The 24,555-nt window shown below is 47.4% G+C and overlaps 1 protein-coding gene and 1 long non-coding RNA gene across 2 annotated transcripts in view; both read left to right on the top strand.

The window, feature by feature from the left end:
* The window catches only part of LOC125946933 (uncharacterized), a 127,180-nt gene that overhangs the window by 101,446 nt on the left and 1,179 nt on the right, over positions 1 to 24,555 (top strand). The gene's annotated exons all lie outside the window — the stretch shown is intronic.
* LOC125946934 (uncharacterized) lies at positions 1,091 to 24,555 on the top strand. Its single transcript, XR_007468006.1, has 4 exons — positions 1,091 to 1,284; positions 8,710 to 8,846; positions 8,916 to 8,983; positions 24,445 to 24,555. It is a non-coding gene; the product is annotated as an uncharacterized LOC125946934 (long non-coding RNA).

Raw genomic sequence — 24,555 nt, forward strand, 5'->3', positions numbered from 1 at the left:
CGCGTCGGTCATATTCAAACTTTAGCGCAGAATATACAGGGTGTTTCAGCGAACACTTTCAAAAATTCTTAAAGGTTGCCTGTGGCAGATAGCACAATTCTAGTTCACGAGCTGGTCAACTCGAAGAGGCGGACATTACTTGCACAAGAAATTGAAATGCATAATCGAATAATTAACAGAAATTCACTAATTAGGTTTTAAACTAATTACCTGATGGCCCATATTGCAATTTACAAATTGTAGCCGTGGAGTTCGCAAGGCGGATCCACTTGGAACAAATTCTCGGGATGAGACCAGTTTCGAGATATTATTTCCCGAACTTTGCGGAGAAATGCATTGGCGTTCAAGTTAGGTTCTTAACAAAACGTCGCTTTTTGCATTGAAGCACAAAATTAACTGGATCGCCAATGCATTTCTCCGCAAAGTTCGGGAATTAATATCTCGAAACTGGTGTCATCCTGAAAATTAATTTTAAGTGGATCCGCCTTGCGAACTCCACAGGTACAATTTGTAAATTGCAATATGGGCCATCCGGTAATTAGTTTAAAACTTAATTAGTCAATTTTGGTTATTTAGTCGATTATGCATTTCAGTTTTTTGTGCAAGTAATGTCCGCCTCTTCGAGTAGACCAGCTCATTCACTAGAATTGGGCTATCTGCCACAGGCAACCTTAAATAAATTTTGAAAGTGTTCGCTGAAACACCCTGTATAATGCGAGTTCTACACTATTATCAAACTAGCCGTGGGATGATTTTCTTTAATGTTGCCACATAGAGAACGTGCTGAATTCTTTCGAATATTTGGCACCTTAACGTCCCCTACATCCAGTGAAAACAAGGAAAAAATGCACCTTGGCTTTTTTTATAATCTACGCCAACGATAGACTATTTTCCTGATAATTGTGGCTTGTTATGAGATATTCTGACAATCGCGAAATTTCGAAAATTCGAATAACATAACAAGGCGAACGGCGCTATAACAATGCACAATACAAGCTATGCCGACGTCTATTTTTTTTTTTTTTTGAGCAGCATACCTGTAAAAAATGCTGCACTATAGTCTTTCGCTGATATCCACAAGTGCTGGCAGTAATTCGTAGAAATGAGAAATATGTGCTTCACATAACTGGTAGTGAAGGTCTATAGGCTGCTGTCCTTGACGTTTCTTACGGCGAAATCAAGATGACCAAAAAGCTTCTTGCAGCCTTTCTTTTCGCTGCCTCTTCAATAGGTTTGGAGTGTGCATTTTTCACAAAACGAAAAAACGATTGGAATATAAGAAAGGTAAATTTTTCTTTTTCAGTTTCAAATTAGCTTCACAGAATATTTTATTCGAGTGCGATTTAAAGTCTTTTTGATGACTTGCTTCTCGTTGACGCTGGTAATTTACCGCAATAGTTGGATATAGCTTCCTCACGTACCTTTCAGCGATGTGTTGTCACTCTTATACATGCAGTCGTATTCAGCTGGTACCGCGTTAAACGTTAAAGAGGGTGGGCTGATATACAAACATGTAATTATGGCCCAACGGAGTGAACACAAACATATAATTATTGTCGAAGCGAGTGAAGTTCCGTATTAGGGCTGATGGGAACGCTTCAGTACTGATTCCATCACTGCCTGCTTATGCGTTCTTTATTATCCCCATAATTATGATCATTTGGAGATTATATGTCGTATGTACGAAGAGGGACACTCCCGTCATGTGTACTTGTTTATCTTTCTCCGTTGAGCGCTTTTCACCGGCTAACAAATGTTAAACGTAATTGCTCAGCGCAGGACACGCCTGCATCTATGGGAAGTTTCTCGAACGTTATCGATAGTTCTATCCATTGTCTGTTGTCACTGAACCTTGTATAATCTAATTGTATGCGCGACGCGAATTGTGTTGCACTTTCTGGCAGGCACACGGGCACAGGCGATTATGTGGCACCTTCGACGAGTCCTGTATGAAGGCCGACACGCATGACCCGCTGATTAGATTTTCGACGATCGCCGACGTTGCTCGCCGCTATCGTTGTGCTTGAGTGTTACTTGTGTTGCTGGGCACAAGTTCGCCCAATAAGGAGTTATACCCGTGCCACACGGGCAAAGTAAAGTTCACTTTGAGCGAGTGCACTTCAGCGCGCTGAGTGTCACTTTGGCTTCGCGCTGCTATACGAGAAAGAAAAGTGTTCTTTCAAATTGATGGCCATGGCGATCGGGAGTCAGACGGGAAGGCATACATTTGTTAATATAAAAATGTGTGCACGAAAACAGTTTATTCTTGTTAGAAACAACATTTACAATCCACCTTTACAAGCGCCGGCAACGACGGAAACTTGACCAGCAACAGTCAAACAAAACGACTCGATCGGTCAAACAACTGCGCAGCCATTACCCGGCGTGGTTGTGAACAGCCCGAAAGCGAGAGTATGAGAGAAGCTTTTTTAGCTGTTATTGTTTTTTTTTGCGGTGTGGCACATTTTATTATCTACTTGTAACCTTCGCAATTCAAAACAATGTTGCTAAAAATTACTCCTGTCTCTTCTTTCAATAATACTTTACTTATATTTTACTCATTGCTAACGAGGCTATACACTTCGCCGCCGTGAAGTGAGTTCGCCGAACACACTCACCAGCGAGTATCACTAAGCGTTCCCGTGTAGCAGCTTGCGAATGACACTAGCCGCGAAGTGCACTTCCTCAAAGTGCACTTCACGTTGCCCGTGTCACACGGGTATTCTATTTTTAGATCACATTTTCGACACTGCGCCGCCTTCATCGTCACTACAATGTGACAATATGTCGTATGTACGATGAGGGTCACTCCTAGCGTTTCCCAATTGCCTCGTCTTCGGCCAGGGTACTCAATCATGAACACTCGAATTTCCTCATCTCTTCACACCATCTAATTCTCTGCTGCAATCCACCACGTTGTTTTCCTATGACACCTATCTTCATACTTCGAAAGGATACAGGGTGTCTGCAATTCGCGTCATGCATGACCTGCCCACTCCACCGTTTCCTCTAGCCTTTAATTGAAAGATCAACTAACCCCATTGGTTCTCGCATGATACGGCCCCTTACCTAGCTCTATCATTACACATGTTATTTTTGATTGCACCGCCATTTGCATTGTCCTTAGGTTCTGTGCAAATGTCTTTGTTATGCTCTAAATTGCAGGTGCATAGGTTACTTCTCATAGAAGGCACTGTTGGTTTTACCACGTGGGTCACCACATGACATATTTTAAATTAAAGAGTGGAGACCTTGTTTGTGAAAAAAGTGCCTGTAAGATTTATTGTTCGTAATTGACCACTCTTAGTCATTGAGCTGACCTGTAAATATCCCGGCACTTCTAAGCACTTTGATGTGGTCATTGATCCTGTGCCGAGCCACAGTCGACAGCGAGCACCTGATACAGACGTGGGGGCAGAGCACATCAGGATGTGACCATGCCTTCCGGGGCCCGCCCCTGCCCCAGGTTTCAGGTGGTCTAAAAACCCCTCTCCCCAGATCAAAGATTCCAAAGATTCCGTAGAGGAATTTCCTTCAGCCGAGTGAGCTTATGAAGAAGGGAGGAGACACACTGGTGGATCGGAGCATGCACCGACTGCCGGAGAAGAAATTTTGAGGCTGCAAAGATGGGGGGCGGGCATTGAAGGGAACGGAACTAGGAGGCTACCAGGTGAAGATGTCGGATACAATATTATTGTGGTTGTGACCGCCACTGTGAACCCAGTGGACACTGATGGTAAAATAGGAGATACGCAATAATTGCTTCTGTAACTTCTAGTGCTTTGGCATTATCTATGCACTTTCCGGACGCTATGTATGTTAGAGCACTGCACGGGCCGATGTTTTATTTAAATAATCTTTATTTATTTTTATGTTAAATAATCTACGTTACCCGCCCGGCCCGGCCCGCCACCCCTTTACCTTAGGCCCGAGCCCGGCGCGAGCCCGGCTCGATACCGGCCCGAACCCGGCCCGAGACCGAAAAAGATGATCGATCAGCATCAAAAAATTAAATAAAGAGAACGAAAGGAATTTATTCTCACGGCATAAATACATGCCATATGCAAATAGGAACACCATTTGAGCCGTCTGAACGCAAATACCAGCGCGCAAACTAGTACGAATTACCCTGCGGAGCAGTATCGCCAGCAGTTTCCAAGGGCGCGACCTTGGTGCGGCCCAATCCACTTCTATCGCAGCGCCGCCACAGTATTTTTCCACGTCGGGCGCCTCACTGCAAAGCAGGCGGTGCCCCAGCCACTCGTCCCACTCAACCGTGTTCTAGTACACTATAGCCGAAGCGCAGCCACAACCGGTCGTGAGCGCAGCGCATGGATGGAGTAAATGGAGAAAGAAAGCTTCTCGTGCCTCCATGGTGCAGCGTATTGCGCTGCTGCTAGGCGGCCGGTTGAGAACACGCGTGCAATCATAGATGGACGCAGTGCCATATTTTAGCCCCGGGACGAATTATCTTATCTTACCCGTCATCGTTTTGCCAATTCGCCTTTGAAGAATCAGCAAGTTGCGAACGCGCTGGCACCGCGCTGATAGCATTAAATACATTGATTTAGGTAAGGAATACAATGGCATCCTTTGGTTTGAGGCGACTTCGGTCAGATCGCAGTTGTCCCGCCTAGAGTTCAGATCCCTCTACTTCTTCGTGAAGATCATGAAGTGATGCCGATGACGGAGATCGTCTAGAGTGCCCACAAGGGGCTCGGGCTCTTCCATGCTAGAATTGCAATGACGGCTGCAGATCTTCGGATTGTGAGTGTGACCGCCAAGCAGTGCGTGGAGAAATTGTCAGGAAAGTGCTCGTGAGTTGCTCGTTTCCATGTGAAACCTCCCAGAATCCGAATGGCAACACTGCCGGCAGAACGCGCGCAAATGGCCAAGCCTTTTGATAAGTACGAGTGGATTTTGCTGGGCCGATATACGTAAAAGGGGGTGAATTCGTTGAGAAAGCTCATGTACTCTTCACGTGTGGCGCAGTACGAGCCATTCAATTGGAACTTGGTACATGTGCTACATTTCAATTTGGACACAAAATTTGGAGCCATCATAAACAGTCACCCGTTAACCTATCTTTTTATAACATCTGAGGAAGCAGAAGTAAATCCAGCTCCTTTCTTGCCGTGTCGGAGGATCTCTGTCTTTCCGAGCTTGAAAACGCTCGAGACAGAAGCCACGACGCATACAACCCTATTGCAAAACCCGGTACTCGGTGTCCAGCGCCATGCAGCATCCAGCGCGTCCCAGTGTGACGCGCTGGGTGCTGGAGCACCGTGCCGGTGCGGCATACTGGAAGGCGCTGGGCACGGGTGCGAAAAGCAGCTCTAGAGCGAGTAACATGCGGTACCTGGCTACCGTGTGTATTAAAAAAAAGAAAACACAACGCATTTGAATGTTGTAAGGAAAAGATGAAGAAAAAAACTACCACCACAACCAGGATTCGATCCTTTGAGCAATATTGATATCTCAAGCCGTACGTTGCGACTATGCCACGCCAACACGTGATAACTCACGAATAATTTACCATGTTAACTCCAATGCGGCAGTTTTAGATGCTGCTTTGCACACCCACGGCAGATGCGCTTTAACCCCGCAAGTAAAACTGATGCCTCTATAAGAAAGAAAAAGTTGTCCGTGTTAAACAACTGGTATTACAAGTGCCGCAACACTGATTTTCGGTTACAATTGGAATTCTAATTTCAAAAAAATCTTTGAGATGAAGCACTGACCCGGGAGCCACGAGCCATTTCGTGTTCTTCGCGCGAGGGAAATGCAATATTTTCTTAGTTCAACAATGCGTTTCAATCGACCCATCTGTGTAGTCACGTATCTCCGTCCGCGAAGCGTCGATTACTATACAGCCGGCAGCAGAAGGCGGCAGCACATACATGTATGCTAATAACGCGTCACATCGGCGCTCATCGCTTCTTGTGCTTACACGGCTGACACGAAACAAATTCTTTATTTAAAAACACTGACGATAAAGCTGAAATATAGAGTGATTTTTCCTTGTTAGATTTGTTTATCCCTGAGCCCAGACGGGCCAATAGCATGTAGACGGACTGAGTGGGTATGCATGACCTATTCTTCGGTGGAAGGGAACAATCTCGGCCTGGATAACTAGTGAATTACGGGTCTGTATGTGAGCCTCACAACTTTCCTTGCTATAATTTTTAGTACACTAACAAAAAACGGAAGCGCTCGAATTTCCCCGCTTTGTTATCGCTCCGATAATATTAATCAGCGGCAGGCTTCCTTGGTGGGACTGCTGGGATTGTTCATTTCCTGTCGACTACACAACACTGGTACAACTCGCAGTCATCGGTTGTCTCATCGCTTATAAACAAATATAAAAGAATTACAGGAACACTGTCACGGACACTGACATAAGAAGTGCGGTAAACTTGAACGAAAGGTCAGCAGGCACTACTGCTGAGCAATGAGCCTTCGTTGACCAGTGTCACATACACATGCCTAAAAGGAGCAGCTCACGCACTTTTATTCCAAGCTGCGACAGGAAAATAACAATAATGACCTCGAAAAAGCATGAGACTAGTATCTCCCAATAAAAGTGTTTCATCATTTAATATTCAATAGCGCTTATACTCCTTGCATACTTGAACCATTGTGCGCACAAACGCAACCAGTGCAGTTTCCAGTACGAGCCAGCGAACTCAGGCGAGAACCAGTGCGTTTGCAGCACATACCACTGCGTGGCAGCGTCATAGCAGGGAAACCAGCGTCTCGTCCACTAGGAGCCAACTCACATCCAGCGACCTCACTGGTGTCCCAGTGACTCCGAGTGAGCGCCAGCGTTCCCAGTGCGATGCAGTGTAAAAAAAAAAGTACTAGTTTTTACTAGGCAGTGGAAGACGCTGGTTTTTGCAATAGGGAAGCTGCTTGAAACGTCGACTCAACGACGAGAAAATGAAGAAAACTTATGGAAGCGCTGGTATAACGAGTACCTGGTTTCGCTCCGGAAGTGCCCAAAAAAGACCTACTATGGCTCCAGCTCAAATGAGAACAAATGAAACGATTATCACACCAGGTGACATTTTGGCAAAAGTGCGGGGTGAATTAAGAAACGTGATGGAGAGTTGTCCGGTTGTCAAAGAGCTACTGCGTACTTATAGCTTGAAATTGTCGAACGGCCGAGTAGTCTCGCGACGGGTCAGGCGTTTGTAACTTTTATAAATGCGCCTCTAACACATATGGGGCCGGGAGTGTTGAAAATGTTTGTTTCAGGTTGTGAAGTAGCATCGTGTGCTATATGGGTGACGCACGGAAGTGGACAAGAGGTGAACAGGAGCGCCTGGGAAATGCAGCGGGCGCTGCATGCGCGCGAGTTCTAGCACAAAGGCGAAGACGAGGTGACGTGCTCTCTGTCTATATTTCCGAAGTCTTTCCCGTACCCTGCAATGAAGCCTGCTCCTTCTTCTGAAAATACAGTCGCCTTCACATATGCAATGAAGCAATGATGGGAACTCGTTCCAGCTGACATTACACTTCACGGGAAAGTCTTAAAAGAGCCAAGAGCTGATGCGCCGAATTGAAGGATGAACGTTATAATAAAGCGAAGCTCTTAAAAGTACTAAATATATATACAAACCACAAATTGGACTCTATCCCCTGTTCTTTGCCACTGCGTAATGATCGGTAACACGAGGCGGGGGTGAGGGTACCAAGCTGATGGCGTAGTCTTTTGATAAGACTTGGTCCCTGTTCTCTGGCATTATGAGCCAAATGACCATGGTAACGCTTACTTATTGCGATCACCTCTGCTGATATTGGGTCAATATCAGCAGATGTGTCTATAGACATGTCTATAGGTCTGGTCTTGAAGATGGATTAGTTTGCATATTGACTGCCTGGGCAATCTCGGTATGGATGGGGTGTATTGGCGAATCACATGACTGCGTCTGCAGATATTGGATAAGTCTCATGTGTGTGGAGCCTTCATGTAGTGTGTTAAGATATGTCGAAGTGCGTGTTGACGGCCTGGGTAATCTCAGTATCTCTGGTGTATACTGGGGGATGCCAAGCCTTGCATCGATTCAGAGGAGCCATCTTTACTGGCTATGTAGTGGACGGCGTTTTTTCGTGAATAAACAGTGAGTCTTTGGTTGTAGCCCAGCGTGTTCTGAAGAGCGATAGAGCTCAGAGATTGCTTTCTTTTCATGCGAGTCCTCTAGATTTAGACGTCTCGTGCTTCCGTCTATTTAGTTTACTTGCGCATCTGTAAGTTTGTCTGTCCAGTTCAGATGAGGTTGGGGAATGTTTGAGAAGGACAATGGTGAAATAAGTCACGAGCGCGTTTACAAATTGCCACCTTAGCTTGATCCCGGTCCTGCGGGAAAGTGTGAAAACATCGCTCGTCCTTTATAAATGTTCTGCGGAGTAACATAGGCAAAAGCACTGCTAAGTCTGGGCGAATATTGTTGCAGAATAATATACTGCTAGATAACAGCTGCTCAATTTATATGATAATTCACTGGTGAAACTTTCCCAGGTTTACCCCTAGTCGTTAAAAAAATTCTTTTCTGCACCGACCTTCGCTAAAATAAATTTCATAGGAACTGTAATAGCGCGTGATAAGTGTCTCATATGCGCAGCCATGACCACAAGGTGGTATTGAGAGCTAGAAACGTAGTAGCGAAGTATAGCAACGACTATATTTAGTTTCCGCTCTCATTTCAGTTCGTTAATACGTCAGAACACATTTGGACATACAGTACGAGTGACTGCAGACAAATTGAGTGCAAAATGGACGCAAAGGTATCAGCGACCAAGACATCGCTCGTCTTTAATAGGTCGTACTACATAGGGACAGAAAGGTACGATCTTTTCTGGAATTTCGCGAGTTCAACAGAGCAATTAAGTGTTTATTTTTCTTTTCCTCCTAGGATTCATGATGTCTTAGAAGGACAGTTTTTTGACAAGCAAAAGGACCGCATGACTATTCGTCGTGGAGGTATGGTAAATAGACGTGGCTATATATATATATATATATATATATATATACATTGACACGTCAATTCAGTGTATTTACGTGTGTTGTGCGGTTCCCGTTCGCTGGCGCTTTATTTTGCGCGCCGCGGAGGACTCTGTGAGGGGAGACGAAGAGAACGACGAAGACGTGCTGCTCGATCGGAGCAGTTCTGCTGTGTTGCCAGCTGTTGCTTGTCCTGTTATTGCGGTGACAAATTGGTGGAGGTGCTGAGTACCGTCCTATGCACTAATTTGACCTCCCGACGCTTCGAGTCCCTACCACCATTTCCACGATTCCGGAGGAAAACCGGGCACTTCGCCAGAGCCGCCGCTTGCAAGGACTACCTCCTGAATACGGCCCATTGAGCCAAGTAAGAATGTCCAACACAGGGGCAAGTGCAAGTCAGACTCAAGAGAGCAACGCAGTCCAATCCACTGCTAGTCCGAGTGTCGTCTACACAGCGCGCGTTCCGAAGTCATTTCATGGCGACGTGTTTGAGGATGTGGAGGATTGGCTTGAGCACTTCGACCGAGTCGCTGCAGTCAATGAATGGGACGACTCTAAGAAACTGCGCTACGTGTACTTTGCCCTCGAAGACTACGCTCGCACGTGGTTTGAGAATCATGAGGGCTCCATCCCTAACTGGCAAGAATTCCGACGAAAGCTTCGCGAGACATACAGCAGCCCCGAAAGGAAAGCTGAACAGGCTCTGCAGAGTCGGTTTCAGAAGCCAAATGAAAGCGTGGCCATGTTTGTCGAGGACATGTCGCGCTTGTTCCGACGAGCTGATGCAGGTATGACCGAGACAAAGAAAGTTCGTCTCTTAATGCGAGGGGTGAAAGAGCAACTCTTCGCTGGACTCATGCGCAACCCTCCAGCGACCGTCGCTGAGTTGATAAGTGAAGCAACGACAATGGATCGAGCGCTACAGCAACGCTCCCAACAGTACGACCGGCAAAGCACCGTCACCGCCGTGTCATGTTTCACCTGCGGACATGATTTAGCAGCATTCCGAGAGCTTGTGCGAAGCGTTGTGCGCGAAGAGCTTGAGGAAGTTCGCAAAACTTCTTGTCAGCCGACTGTCACTGCGCTTGGTGACATCATTCGTGACGAAATCAGGACCATGACCCAACCATTGGCGCCAATGCGAGCGGAAGCCTCAGTCCTGACTTATGCCGAAGCCTTACGGAGTCCTCAACCATCTACGGGAGGACGTTTGCCTTCCCCTGTTTCAGCTCTACCACGTCAATTTCCCGCTACAAATGTAAAATCGTATGAGGACGTAGGCCCGCGAGATATCATGCGGAAATGAAACGTGTGGCGCACCTCGGATAATCGGCCACTTTGCTACCACTGCGGGGAAGCGGACCATCTGTATCGTCAGTGCCCTTATCGGAGGATGGGCCTTCAGGGATTTCACCCTAACGCCCGTCGACCAAGTAATGGTCAGCGCCCACGCGAGATAGAGCAGTTCCTGGCCTCTCAGCAGCCGTGTGCTCCCGCACAAAGACGCCAATCACGTTCACCATCTCCTCGGGGCATCATGTCGCCTAGCCGTTACTCCAGGTTCCCTGATGTTCGCACCAGGTCCCCAAGTCCATGCCCTTGTCAGGAAAACTGAGGACAGCGACCTCCTAGGGTGGGGCCGCTGCGGATCGTCCTGACAAACACCCTCCGACACGACGAGTTCACGACGACGATTTATCTGCCACGCCATTTTATGATCACAACGCAGGACTTTCGCCGATATTACCGTAACCGTCGACAATTACCAGGTCACCGATCTCGTGGATACCGGCACCGACTACTCCGTTATGAGTGGTGAATTGGTGGCTACGCTCCGAAAGGTGACCACACCATGGAATGGCTCCCAACTCCGTACTGCGGGTGGTCATTTCGTGACGCCGGTTGGGAAGTACTGCCCGAGTGCATATCTGCGGCTCTGCCTTCATCGGATCTTTCGTCGTGCTGCGAGAATGCTCCAGGCAGCTCATCTTAGGAATGGACTTTCTTAGAGAATACGGGGCCATTATAAATCTTCGAGAGCTGCTGGTATCATTTTCACGTAACGCGAGCTCGCGCTAATGTAAATCGCTCAAGATAGCGTTGCGTGTCTGTGATTCCGTCACTGTACCACCTCGTTCCAGTGTACTGGTTACCGTACTGAGTGACATGGACCGAACTGCCCTTGGAGTTGTTGAAACCAATGTGTCCATCCTCTTCTCTCGTCAAGTATGCGTCGCCCGCGGCATCCTAGAACTGACTAAACGGCCTGCTGAAATCCTAATTACGAACTTTAGTCGCTGAATACCAGCACTTCACGAGGCAAGCTGTTGTCGCATACTTCGAAGAAATCGGCGACGCGAGAACCAGCCTATAACTCGGCAGAACTTTCGTCCGTCTCACACGACGACAAAGCGGTCTACAATTCAACTCGATGTGAATTCCGAACTATCGGCTGAACAGCAAGACAGTCTTCGCTCTCTTTTGCTTTCCTTTAGCAACTGCTTTGCCACGACCTCAAGAATCAAGCAGACACACGTTGCGAAGCACAGAATTATAACCAGAACCCGCCGAAAGGCCCATCCGACAGCATGCCTATCGTGTGTCTCGAAGAGAACAAGACGCCATTCGAGAACAAGTTTAACAAATGCTTGATGATGACATCATTCAGCCATCTACAAGCCCATGGGCGTCACCAGTGGTGCTAGTTAAAAAGAAAGACGGCACACTGCGTTTCTGCGTTGATTATCGCAAACTCAACAACGTCATAAAGAAAGACGTCTATCCTCTTCCTCGCATCGACGACTCGCTGGACCGACTTCGGCACTCCAGATATTTTTCATCCATGGATCTGCGTAGTGGTTATTGGCAAATCGAGGTCGATGACCGTGACCGGGAAAAGACCACATTTATTACTCCTGACGGACTCTTTGAATTCAAGGTTCTTCCGTTTGACCTGTGCTCAGCTCCTGCGACATTTCAAAGAATGATGGACACTGTTTTGTCCGACGAAGACGTGCTGCTCGATCGGAGCTGTTCTGCTGTGTTGCCGGCTGTTGCTTGTCCTGTTATTACGGTGGACAATATATATACAGGGTATCTCAGCTAAAAGTAGCCAATGCTTGAAAAACGACGGAGTGTGCTAGAAGTCTCAAACCAACTCATTGGTGTTGACGATCGCGTGGCCTAGTCTGCGGTATTTTTTTCGTTTTGCAAAGTTAATTAGCTGTAGTATAAACTAATTGCCAAACTTTTTAAATATTGGCTTTAGCCTGAAAGTCTCAATACGAAAGTTGTAGTTCCCATTTAAAAACGGCCGACTGAAGTGTTTGCAAGTAAGTACCATTGATGGAGCTTCTTGGAATTGCCGCTAAAGAAAGCCTTCGAAATACAAATACAACCGCGTGATAGCACCACTATTTCAGCGCCCCCAGACGACAGATCAGTAAAGGGCATTGTTTGCATGGCTTTTTTCGAAACTCACTCACGTGCCCTGTCGCGATCGAACGCACAGAGCGAGCGGTGGTGATGATAGTGTGTCACGATTCGACGTGACGTGGCACAAACATAATTCGCTCCACTTGTGGAATGAAGCCCGAACACACAAGGCAAGAAAAGAAAAGGAGCTTGGTATTGAGTAAATGTTGACCGCCGAACTGTTTAATCTGGTAAGAAAATGCAGTTGTCATGTTATTCGATTCGTTCGCGATCATATCTTACTAGCGCTTGTTGCTGGTGTGCACTTTGCGGTCACTGCAAACGCCAAGCCCGTCCAGGAACAGCTGTACAGATATGCGGATTTCATTTCTTGATCAGTCGTCTGGGAGCGCTGAAATACATAGGTAGCACGGACGTCATCGCGGACGCCATCTTTGGGTACCAGCAGGTCGAGAAGGGGCGTAAGCAAAGAACATGACAGCATGACAGCAACAAAAAGCGCGTCTTGCGTCGAACGTCAGAATGATAACAATGATAAACCGGTGAAAAACAATCGCCGTGAAAAAGCAAAACAGTTTGCGCGTGATAATACGTTGCACAGACGTCATCGTAGTCGCCATCTTTGGGTACCAGCGTGGTGAGGTATGGCTGCGTGACGTCACATGAACACTATCTATAGGGGTGCTATCACGCGGTTGTATTTGTATTTCGCGGGCGTTCCTTAAAGGCAATTACAAGAAGCTCCTTCAATGGTACTTAGTTGAAAACACTTCAGTCGGCCATTTTTAAATGTGATCTACAATTTTGTTTTGGCAGTTTCGTGGTAAAACCAATATTTAGGAAGTTTGGCAATTAGTTTATGCTAATTAATTGACTTTGCAGGCAGGAAAAAATAACGCAGACTAGGACACGCGATCCTCAACACCACTGAGTTGGTGTGAGCCTCCTAGCACACTCCGTCGTTTTTAAAACATTGGCTACTTTTAGCTGGGACACCCTGTATATACCATCAGCATGTATTTGTGTCCACTGCAGGACGAATGCCTCTCCCTGCGATCTCCAATTACCCGTCTTGTGCTACCTGATTCTAACTTGCACCTGCAAATTTCCTTACTTCATCAAGCCGCCTTGTTTGCTCCCGTAAATTGCTATTTTGCTAGTTTGCTATTCGTAAATTGCAATATGTGTCGTAAAGTAATTAGCTAAGAAGTTCAGTAGTCAATTTTTGTTAATTAGTTGAATATGTGTTTCGATTTTTCGTGCTACTATTTTTCGCCTCTTCGAATAACCTTGCACAACGATAAGAATTATACTACCTGCCACAGGCGATTTTTAAAAATTCTGTATATCTTAAACATGAACACCCTGTATACATGAACGAGAAGAGAGGAAACCGAGGGGCCCGATTTTTATTACTGATATCATAAGAAGCCAACAAACAAAGACACCAAGAACAACATAGAGAAACTTACTTGTAGTTCTTAAGTGATTTACAGAAATGGTAAATAAATGGAAACGAAAGTGGACGAAAAAAAGTCGCAGTACCGCCCGAAAGGTGAAGCGTCAATTGCGATAGCAAATTAGTAGCTAGCTATACGAAGTAAGCATGGTAGGTTTATCGGCTGTATAAACTTGAACACATTCGCTCACTGACTGAATTAACGAGCATGCTGTCAGCGCGCACAAGCAAACATGAATAGATCACACTCGATGACCGCAGACAACCGCTGTCAAAACGCTGGCGTGAGCAAGCCCGACAGCAGCAGCGAGCGAGGGTTCGTGTGGTCTATCGCTTCAACGGAAACTGAGCGGCGAAAGGCACAACGCAGACAAAGGTAGAAGCCGTGTGCAGATCGCTTTCAAGATACGGTGGGCGTGACCACCCGCAGCCGCGCAAAGTACAAGTGCGCGGTTGCTGGCAGAGTTGAAGCCGCACCCCTCCCTCCCGCGTTGCCTTCCCGCTTTCCTCCTTTCGCGTGCGATATTGAGTCTCCAGTTCGCCTTGCGCCCGGTCGCAAGATACGCAGTTGGTGCCGCAGCACAACGTCGGCCCCCTCCCTCCCATCTCCCCATGGCCTTTGTCGCGACGGAACATGTTGCGTTTGCTCTGCGCCGTGCGTTCACACTCCGGGAAAGCGCGCGTTCCTCGCGCACTTTCGGTCGCACATACAGCATACGGCGTGCGGCGACGATTTTATCGCCCTTGAACTTTATACGGAATATCGCGGCGACGACGAAGGCGACGCCGATGGCAAAAATCCTCTTGGAGTGACCATATAATTGCTATCGCAATACAATAACTGACCGCAGGCGGCATATACGAAGCGACGTCTTCGCATCACGCTTGCAATGCTCTTACCAATCGAGAAACTAACCCTAGGAGTGTTATGCATCACCACCACTCATGGCCATCCACTTTCATTTTCATTTATTTAACATTTCTTTAATTCAAAGAAGGACTACACGAATTTCTCCTATGTTGCCCTTGGTGTCATTGTATTGTAGGCTTTTTAGGATATATATATATATATATATATATATATATATATATATATATATATATATATATATATATAGGAAAATCGGAAGCACAACTTCGCGGTTATCTTAGGTTTATTATCTACCCAACAGTTTCGGTCGGTGGACCGACCTTTTTCAAGGGGTACAGGAAATTCTCGCAACAGTCTTTTTTATATCTTCAGGTAGAGAAAGAAGGCGCCAAGAAAAGTGAGAAAGGAGAGATAAAGAGAGAAAACCACAACAAAAAAAGCATAAATAAAGAAATAAAAATCCCAGGGAGAGAGCCAATGGCAGGGAGATTCCTTGTTCGTAGCGGGGTTCTTCACGACGCTTGCTTGTCATTACTGGCAGTGGACAAGTGCTTGATACGGCCCCCATTATGGGTCGCTGTTAAGCGTGTTTGACATGCACATTTGTCGGACACGCCTGTCATGTTAAGTTGAACATGCCAAAAAAAGAGAAGAGAGACGGAGAGAGTTAAAGGAAAGACACCAAGACCTGGTCGTGCCAGACAAAGCAAAGGGCAAAACACGAGAAACACGAAAGAAGAAGAAATAGCCTGCAAATCTAATAGTACTAGCGTGGCGAAATCAGCATGAAATTGAAAAGCAAGGGCAAAACACGAGAAACACGAAAGAAGGAGAAATAGCCTGCAAATATGACAGTAACAGCGTGGCGAAATAAGCATGAAATTAAAAAGCAAAGGCAAAACACGAGAAACACGAAAGAAGAAGAAATAGCCTGCAAATATGTCAGTAACAGCGTGGCGAAATAAGCACGAAATTAAAAAAGCAAGGGCAAAACCCGAGAAACACGAAACAAGGAGAAGTAGCCTGCAAATATGACAGTAACAGCGTGGCGAAATAAGCATGAACTTAAAAAGCAAGGCACAATAATGTGGGTGGTTCGGTACGCTCCCCCACTGGGGTAGTGGGCATTCTTTCGACATCACACACGTGTTCGGCTTGCCTATGTGGGGATTAAGTTCTGATTTTAGCTAATTTAACTTATTGACAAAGAAACGAGAGGTTTACCATGTGTTCATTTATGCCGTGCGTGATTGTTCTAAATTTGTGGATAAAATATGACTCTCTTTGTTCCCGTTCACGAGAAAAGCGGAAGCCTGACTGGAGAACAGTGACACGTATTTTATCAAATGAATGCTCAGGCAGACTGATATGTTTTGAGAATGGGAGATGTGGTAGTGCGCGGGTGTGAGCTCTGTGGTTATTTAGACGGAGTCTGAACGCGGTTCCAGTCTGGCCTATATACTGTTGGTCGCAGACTTCACAATGGAGCATGTAGATCACATTGCTGCTGTCACAATTTAGAGGTTCCTTAACTTTGAATGTGAAATCAGAGGAAGTAGCCTTAGCAAGACATGTTGAAGTCATGTGCCAGTCACAGACCTTGCAGCGGGGTTTACCACAAGGTCTGCAGCCTGATTCTATGTTTTGAACCGTGGTTGTTCTAGCTCTGACGAGGATATCTCTTAGATTCCTTCCCCGGCGATAGACAACTCGGGGTGGCTCTGTGAACATTGAAGGCAAACGTGTGCTCTGCTGAATGATAATAAAGTGTTTGGCTAGGATGTTGTTGACGTGCGGTAATGTAGATGAGTAGGTGAGGATAAGGTTGGTTTGGTTTTTCGGATGGCGGAGCTTTGAGCCCGTCAAAATTTCATTTCTGTCTAAGGCTCGTGCTCGGCTTATAGCATCATCAACAATACGTTCCGGGTAGTGATTCGCCACCAGGGCCGTTCTGAGTTCCTTTGCATGACATTGGAAGTCTTTCTCGTCAGAGCAGATGCGGCGTTATCGGTGGGCCTGTGAATACGGGATGGCTTTCTTGCAATGTTGTGGATGGCTACTTTTGAAATGAAGATATTGGTAGCGGTCTGTTGGCTTTTTATATAAGGTTGTGAATATGCGATTATCTTTAATTTGGACCATGACATCAAGAAAGTTTACAGCTGATTTAGAATAGGTGTAAGTGAAAGCGATTGACGGATGAACAGAATTAAAATCTGCTACAAATTTAAGGAGACTTTCTTCGTCGTGGTGCCAAATAAAGAATATGTCGTCTAAGAACCTTTTGTAGATGAGCGGCTTCAAAGGTCTGGCCGCAAGAAAGGGTTCTTCAAGTGATGCCGTAAAAATATTCGCATAATTAGGAGCCATCTTCGTGCCCATTGCCGTTCCGCTTATCTGGAAGAAGTGTTTCTCGTCAAATTCAAAGTTATTGTATCCTAGTACTAACCGCAGTAGCGTTGACAGCGTGTCCTCGTCTAGACTTACAGGCGTGCTTGCGTTCACGTAAGCGTTGACAGTCGCGTCCATGCCCTCTGCTTGTGGTATGTTTGTGTATAGGGATACTACATCCATTGTCACTAGGAAGCTTTCTTTGGGGATCTCGAGTCCAGTTATTGTGCGAAGAAATTGGTTGGTGTCCTGAATGTAAGATGGAATGGTCAGGACTATGTCCTTAATTATGAAGTCTAAGGCACTTGAAATTCTTTCTGTTACCGTGCCGTTGCTTGAGACAATAGGGCAACCGGGGTGGTTAGTTTTGTGGATTTGGGTAGCAAATAAAAACGACCAGGGGCTGGCTGAATCGGCAGCATTGCTTTACGCCTATCTTTAGATATTTTCCCCTCCTTGTGCAGTGAATTTAATTCGTGGCATATTTCTGATTCCAACAATTTAGTGGGGTCCTCTGTGAGTTCCGTTAGAAGTCCTTATTTTCTAATTGTCGATATTCTTCTTTCAGGTAGTCGACCTTATCCAATATTACTATTGCGGCACCCTTATCCGCAGGTTTAATTACCACATCTGATCGACGGCTCAGCGAGTCCAACGGTTTGCGCTCTTCGTACGACAAGTTTTGTCGAAAGGGTTTCACTTTTGAACATGCTCTCATGATATCTTTTTGGACGGCGGATATATACATTTCCAAATATCTGTCCCTCTGATCTGGTGGCGACCAATTTGTTCCTGATGCTCCGGGAAATGCTGTTCGGCTGGGTTTATCACGAAAATATTCCTGCAAGCGAAGATTTCTGGCAAAATTATCCAAATCCTGATAAAATTGAAACTCATTAAATTTACCGCTTGCCGGACAGAATGTAAGGCCTTTAAGACTAATTTCGGAGGCCGTTAACCAGGCAGATGAAAGGTTAACTACCGTTGTTTCTACGCCATTGTTAATACTTGTGGTGGTCGCAGGGACGTTCGCGCTGATGGAAATCGTCTGAGGTATGTCATCCCGCTCTAACTTCCGGCGCTTACGCTTTTTTGTCTCCCCTATTTTCCTATTTTCATACTCAACTAGGTCGTTGCCCTCTATTTCGCTGAGATCTGATTGGCATTTTAATGAGTGTTCAGCTTGTTCGAGTTCGTGAGATTTGCGTTCACTGTGGTCAATAATGATCTTCATGAGATTAAGCGACGCTTCATGGAGTGTTTTGTCCCACTGTGCCCGCTCATGCCGATCTAGTGTTGTCATTGCCGGATTTAGCTTTAGACATAAGCCTTTTGGTACCAAATTAGAAGCTGCATATGACTTAAGCGTCGTGCTGTGAAGATTGTACTTTGCGCGTTTCTCAATCGTTTTCCTGATTTGCTGAAATGCGCGTGACCGTGCTTTAGGGGAGCGGACCGTACCTTAACCCTGAAATTGTCAGTTCTGCCGTGGCTGCGTCGGTCGCCGAGTGACGTCCGCAAAGCTGCGCAGGTTGTAGGCCATCTAAGGCGGTCCTGGAGGGGTGGTGGACTTCTGGGCCTGGGGTGGTGGCGTGCGCGACGAGTCGGCATCTGTGGCACGCTGTGGAGCGCCGAAACCCACGGTGGTCGCCATGCCGGCTGGCGGTAGAGTCTGCTGGCGTGGATGCCAGGGGCTTGTCTTGGTGGTCAGCAGGCGTGTGTAGTGAAGCGCCAGCATCGCCACGCCTTCAAAGCTGGGATGGAGACCGTCTGCGGCCAGGAACCTCCAAGGCGGCATCTTTTGGAAGACGTGGTCTAGATAGAAGACCCCGTGTCCCAGCTCTCTTCGGTGGCAGAGGCGGCGCACCTGGTTCACATATCGGGACGCTTCTCTGTTGAACCATATATATATATATATATATATATATATATATATATATATATATTGTAATGGAAAGAACAGGAGACAGAGACACAGCACCCGTTCACTGGGCCGGCTGTTCTATTCACTTCCTCTTCGTTTTCCCATTTTTCTCCGTGTTACCGAGCTTGTGCTTCCGCTTCATTACACTCGGCCACACTGAATTTTTGAAACTCAGTGCACAACCACATCAGATTTGTCGGTGGACCCTCTTCTTGAGACGAGCCACGTGGACGGCGAAATTGTTCTTTCTTCTCCTGTCCAAGGTTCCCTGTTGATCCAGAGTGCGAACACGCCAAGTGTTCTTCCCCAGGCGTTCTGTGATCACAAAGGGACCCTCAAATTTCGCGCAAAGCTTCTTGCCCAGTGGTCCACTACCTCGTTGGACCCACACCTCATCTCCTTTCTGGTACTGCGGCGCGGGACGATGGCGACGGTCGTAATGACGCTTGTGAACGTCTTGGGCTCTCGCGGCACTCTTGCGAGCTTCTTCTCGAATATTGCGGCATAATCTCTGTCGCGCGACGGGGCGTCCAAATCTGATCGGGGTATCCAAATTGAGCGCGTTAAGGCGGGGTAGCTGGCCATAGACTATTTCGTACGGCGATGTCCCAGCTGAGCTCTGTAGTGAAGTGTTCATTGAGTAAGCAGCAGCCTGGAGATGTTCGTCCCAATCTGCTTCTCCCGGCTTACTATTTCTGCAGTAGGGAGCCAAACGTGCTTGAATTGTCTGATTAGCTTTCTCCGTCACGCCGTTTGCTTGCGGATGGTACGCGGAGGCATAGTGGTGCTCAACTCTTGCATGGCGTAGGTAGGCACGGAGTTCGGAGCTGCGGAAGGTGGGTGCCCGATCGGATATTAGTTTGGTCGGAAGACCATGCCTCAGTTCAAATCGGTCTCTCAAAAATCTTGTCACGTAGCTGGGTGCCAGAGAAGGCACGGCTTCCACCTCCACAAATTTGGATAGATGGTCAACAGCAATGAGGATGTAGCGATTGCCAGCCGCTGTCGTTGGTAGGGGGCCAACATGGTCGATGCCAACTGTGTGAAATATAGTAGCAGGAGGTGGAATGGGTGTGAGTAGCCCAGGCTGGCACCCTGGAAGCCGCTTGTGTCGTTGGCATATTTCGCAGCTAGCGACGTAATCACGAACACTCTTACTCATTTTGGGCCACCAGAAGCGCTCCTGTACTTTTTTTAGTGTCGCTCGCTGACCTATGTGTCCGCCTTCAGGTGTATCGTGGATGGCGTGAAGAATACCAGGCCGCAACGAAGCAGGGATGACTAGAAGGTGTTCTTCAACTTGCCACTTATTCTTCCATAGACGACGATAGAGAGTTGCGTCACGCACGACAAATTTGTTGCTGTTCTGCGCGTCCGCAAGTGAAGCTATGATAGCCGCCACGTCAGTGTCGTGGCGTTGGGCCTGGGTGACGTCTTGCTGTGAAAATAATATCCAGGCTTCCTTCATTCTATACGAGTCGTCCCCACTAGGATTTCGCGACAATGCGTCAGCCACTTGGTTTAGAGTACCGGCGCGATGTCGGACGCTGTAGTCATACTCCTGTAGTCGTATTATCCAGCGTGCGAATTTATGCTTCAGGTGTTGCTTTGAGAACATCCATGAAATTGCAGCATTATCTGTTACCACCGTGAAATGCCGACCAAGCAGATAGTGTCTAAATTTGTCGTCAACGCTCCACACAATAGCTAGGCATTCCAACATGTTGGAGTGGTAGTGACTTTCAGCATCTGAAAGTTTTCGGCTGGCATAGGCGACAACATGCTCAGCACCATCTGGGTCGCGCTGCACAAGTACTGCTCCGAGTCCAACCTGGCTAGCGTCTGTGTGCACCTCTGTGGTCCAGTCTTCATTGAAGTGGCTCAGTACAGGGCAGTCGGTCAGCTGATGTTTGAGCGATTGGAACGCCCATTCCTGTGATTGGCCACATTTAAACTGCGTATCTTTCTTGAGCAGGTCAGTAAGGGAAGCAGCTGTCGAAGCGAAGTTGGCAACAAACTTTCGCAGATAAGACGCGATGCCCAAAAACGACTGCAGCTGCTTAATGCACGTCGGAGTGGGGAAGTTCGTAACGGCTGATAACCTTTCAAGGAGAGGCTGTACGCCTTTCTCAGAGATGGAGTAACCCAGATACGAGATGGCCGTAAGTCCAAATTGGCATTTCTCACGGTTTAGTCGGAATCCAGCGTTGTAGAGCCTCTCAAGAACTTCGTCTAGGTTCCGAAGATGTTCTTCTTCTGTTGTGCCCACAACTAAGATATCATCGAGGTACACAACACAGCCATGATCCTTAAGCGGACGCAGCACAGTGTTCATAGCGCGCTGGAACGTACTGGGAGCTGTCCGTAAGCCGAAGGGCATACGGTTGAACTCGTAAAGGCCTGATGGTGTACGGAACGCGGTTTTAAATTTGTCTTCTTCTGCGACATTGATTTGCCAATACCCAGCCCGCAGGTCTAACGACGAAAAGAATCTTGCATTCCGTACTGTATCTATGGCATCGTCAATGCAGGGCAGTGGGTAGGAGTCCGGTATAGTATGCTTGTTGAGCTCTCTCTAATCAACACAGAACCGCAAAGAGCCGTTTTTCTTGCGAACAAGGACAACAGGTGCGGCCCAAGGACTGCACGACGGTCTAATCACGCCAGCATCCAGCATCTCACTTACTTGTTCGGCAATGACAGACCGTTCGCGTTCAGCATACCGTCGCATTGGTACGCATATAGGTGGGTGACTGTCTGTCGGAATGCGGTGCTCAAGCAAGTCAGTACCGGGTAGTTGTGCACTGTTGTCGGCAAACAGGGCGCGATGTTGCTCGAGAACGCTAGAAAGGGTCTTCCTGCCGGAAGGCTCACCTCTCTGTGACTCAGTCGGAGGCGCGCAGGAGGTTGTGGATCGCAGCATAACTTTACCGCCCTCAATGTTCAGTTGCACGTCGTTAGAAAGGACGTAGTCCGCGCCAAGAATGATGTCGGCAGGCAAGTCGTCGAAGACGGGCACGTCGCGTAGATGCTTTGTACCAGCGGTTGTGTGTAGCCGCAGGTCAATGGTGCCTGCTGGCTGTACGTTTCCCCCTAGGCATCGCAAGGGTGCCTGAGTACAGGGATGGAGATTGGCAGGCGCGTGCCGCCGAAGCAGCGCTGAACGCTCAGCGCCTGTGTCTACAAGCGCCGTCAGCTCTCCGATACCGTCGACGTGAATTGACACCAACGGCCTTGTGCTGCTCTGGTATCGCATTTGCTGTCTTTTGTCTTGCACCCCGTCGCTAGTGCAGTGGCTAGCGTCGCCAACGGAGGGGCTTCCGCACTGCATCAGGGGAACTTGAGAAGTTGCACACGGCTCTGTTGTGGCAGCCCGACGCCGTTTAGCTGTGTCCTGTAGCACTGAAGCTTTGCGGACGAAAGCGTCAGGCGCTGTCTCTAATGCATACACGGACAGGACGACAGCATGCGTGGAGTCGTGGATGCCATCTATGACATACTGCTTGGCCGCTGGGGAAGCCCAGGTAAGGTTGCAGGTGCTAAGGAGCCACAGCTTGTCGTAAATGTACTCGGCTATGTCTTCATCTGGAGCTTGATGGCGTGACCGCATCTGCATAAAGCGAGTGTCATAGGCGCTTGGCAAGTTCTCGAAAGCAGAGAGCAGCGCCGCGGTCCAGCTGGACCAAGTTGGATAGGCTCGTCCTTCAAACAAATTCCAAGCCTGAGCTGCACCTCGGAGACTACCTTCTGCCATGGACCTCTTCACGGCGTCTGTCCACGCGTAACGATTAGCTACAGACTCTATGGTACGCACCCAAGTTACAGGGTCCTCTCGGAAACCATAGAAATCAGGAAGAGTCGTCGGTGCTTGCAGTGAAAGCGTGCTTTGTCCGACAACTGAAGCAAACGCGTCGGTCAGTGTCTGAAGTCGTTGTGAGACAGCAGAGAGGGCTTGGTTGAGCTCACTAGCGCCGTCGTCCGCGAGAGCCACTGAGGAGGCCTGGACGCCGTCCCCGGATAATGTGGCGAATACTTGCGGCGACGAATGCGGTCCCGGTAGTGTCGTCCGCTTGCGATGCTCGGGGCCAGATCTTCCGAAGTCTCAGTATTAGCCGACTGTGCCATTGTAAAGGAAAGAACAGGAGACAGATACACAGCACCCGTTCACTGGGCCGGCTGTTCTATTCACTTCCTCTTCTTTTCCCCCTTTTTCCCGTGTTACCGAGCTGGTGCTTCCGCTTCAATACAATATATATATATATATATATATATATATATATATATATATATATATATATATATGTTTATACCTGTATCCCAGGTACACACGGAAAAAAGTTGCATACAGATATGGATAACTATTTCGGCCGTTTGCGTCTTCGTGAGAAGTATCATGGGAAACTCGAGGAATTGGACATGGGGCCCGGGCTACGATTATTAGGCATTGCACTCCTCCCACGTCGCGCGCTCGATTTGTCATGCGCCTAAAAGCAGTGGAACGAGACATAATGTACGAGTTTCATAAAGAACGTTCTTTTCGTAAAAAACAAAAACAAAAAGCTAGCAAGCAGCCGCGGCGTGCTTTATACTCTTTGTATTTTTTGGCTTCGCTTGAGTCGTATCTTATTTCTTATCGCCGCCTCCAAGTGATATGAAATGCTCTAAGAAACACCGTAAAAAAGCTGCCTGTTAGTGGCAGCAGCCAACAACCACGCCGTCGCATTGTGACTGTTTCGCGGTCACCAATTCAGCTATTGAGCAGTGTTGATTCTTTGAAACCCGTTTTAAAAGTGGGGCTGTCGCGCGCGAGCACCGTGCGCGTCCACCTTTACTTGGCATTATTGCTTTTTTGCGCTTTGAGGAACAACACTGAAACACGGAAAAAAATACCAGGTAAAATTTTATCTACTTGAAGAATGCTAAATATGATGTTCAGAAACACGATGTACACTTTGCCATTCGAGCTTATGCAATTATTCAAGTACTTTAAAAATTTGAGGAATAATGTTGGCTGATTGCCTAATGAGTCATAAGCGAAAAATTCACCAGCATGCTCAAGGCCACTGCTAACAAAGCACCGTTGGTTAAATGGTCTTTCAGCGATCACCCAGCGCTCACCGGTAACGCTAAAAACGCCCGCTACCATGGGGTCCGAGTATCGTGTTTCAATCGCTGAGCACTGTACGATGCGCACCAATGTTCACGTTTTATTTACTGTCTATTACCATGTGTATTGCACCACGTCAAAAAACCAAGTCTGTGGGCAAGGCCCGGCCTGTCTGAGTTGAATGCATAACCGATGACAATGACATACTCGCTGAGTATACAGGCCTGAATTATGCACCCTTTCTTTACAGGTGGCAGTTTCACGGAGTCAGAGTATATGCTTTATTACCATAAGAATGACGGCTGCGCTGTTTTTAGAGTGAAGACGCAAAACCACGGTGCGTTTCTATGATCTTGAAAGC

The sequence above is a fragment of the Dermacentor silvarum genome, chromosome 7, assembly GCF_013339745.2.
Source record: "Dermacentor silvarum isolate Dsil-2018 chromosome 7, BIME_Dsil_1.4, whole genome shotgun sequence".
Lineage (NCBI taxonomy): Eukaryota > Metazoa > Arthropoda > Arachnida > Ixodida > Ixodidae > Dermacentor > Dermacentor silvarum.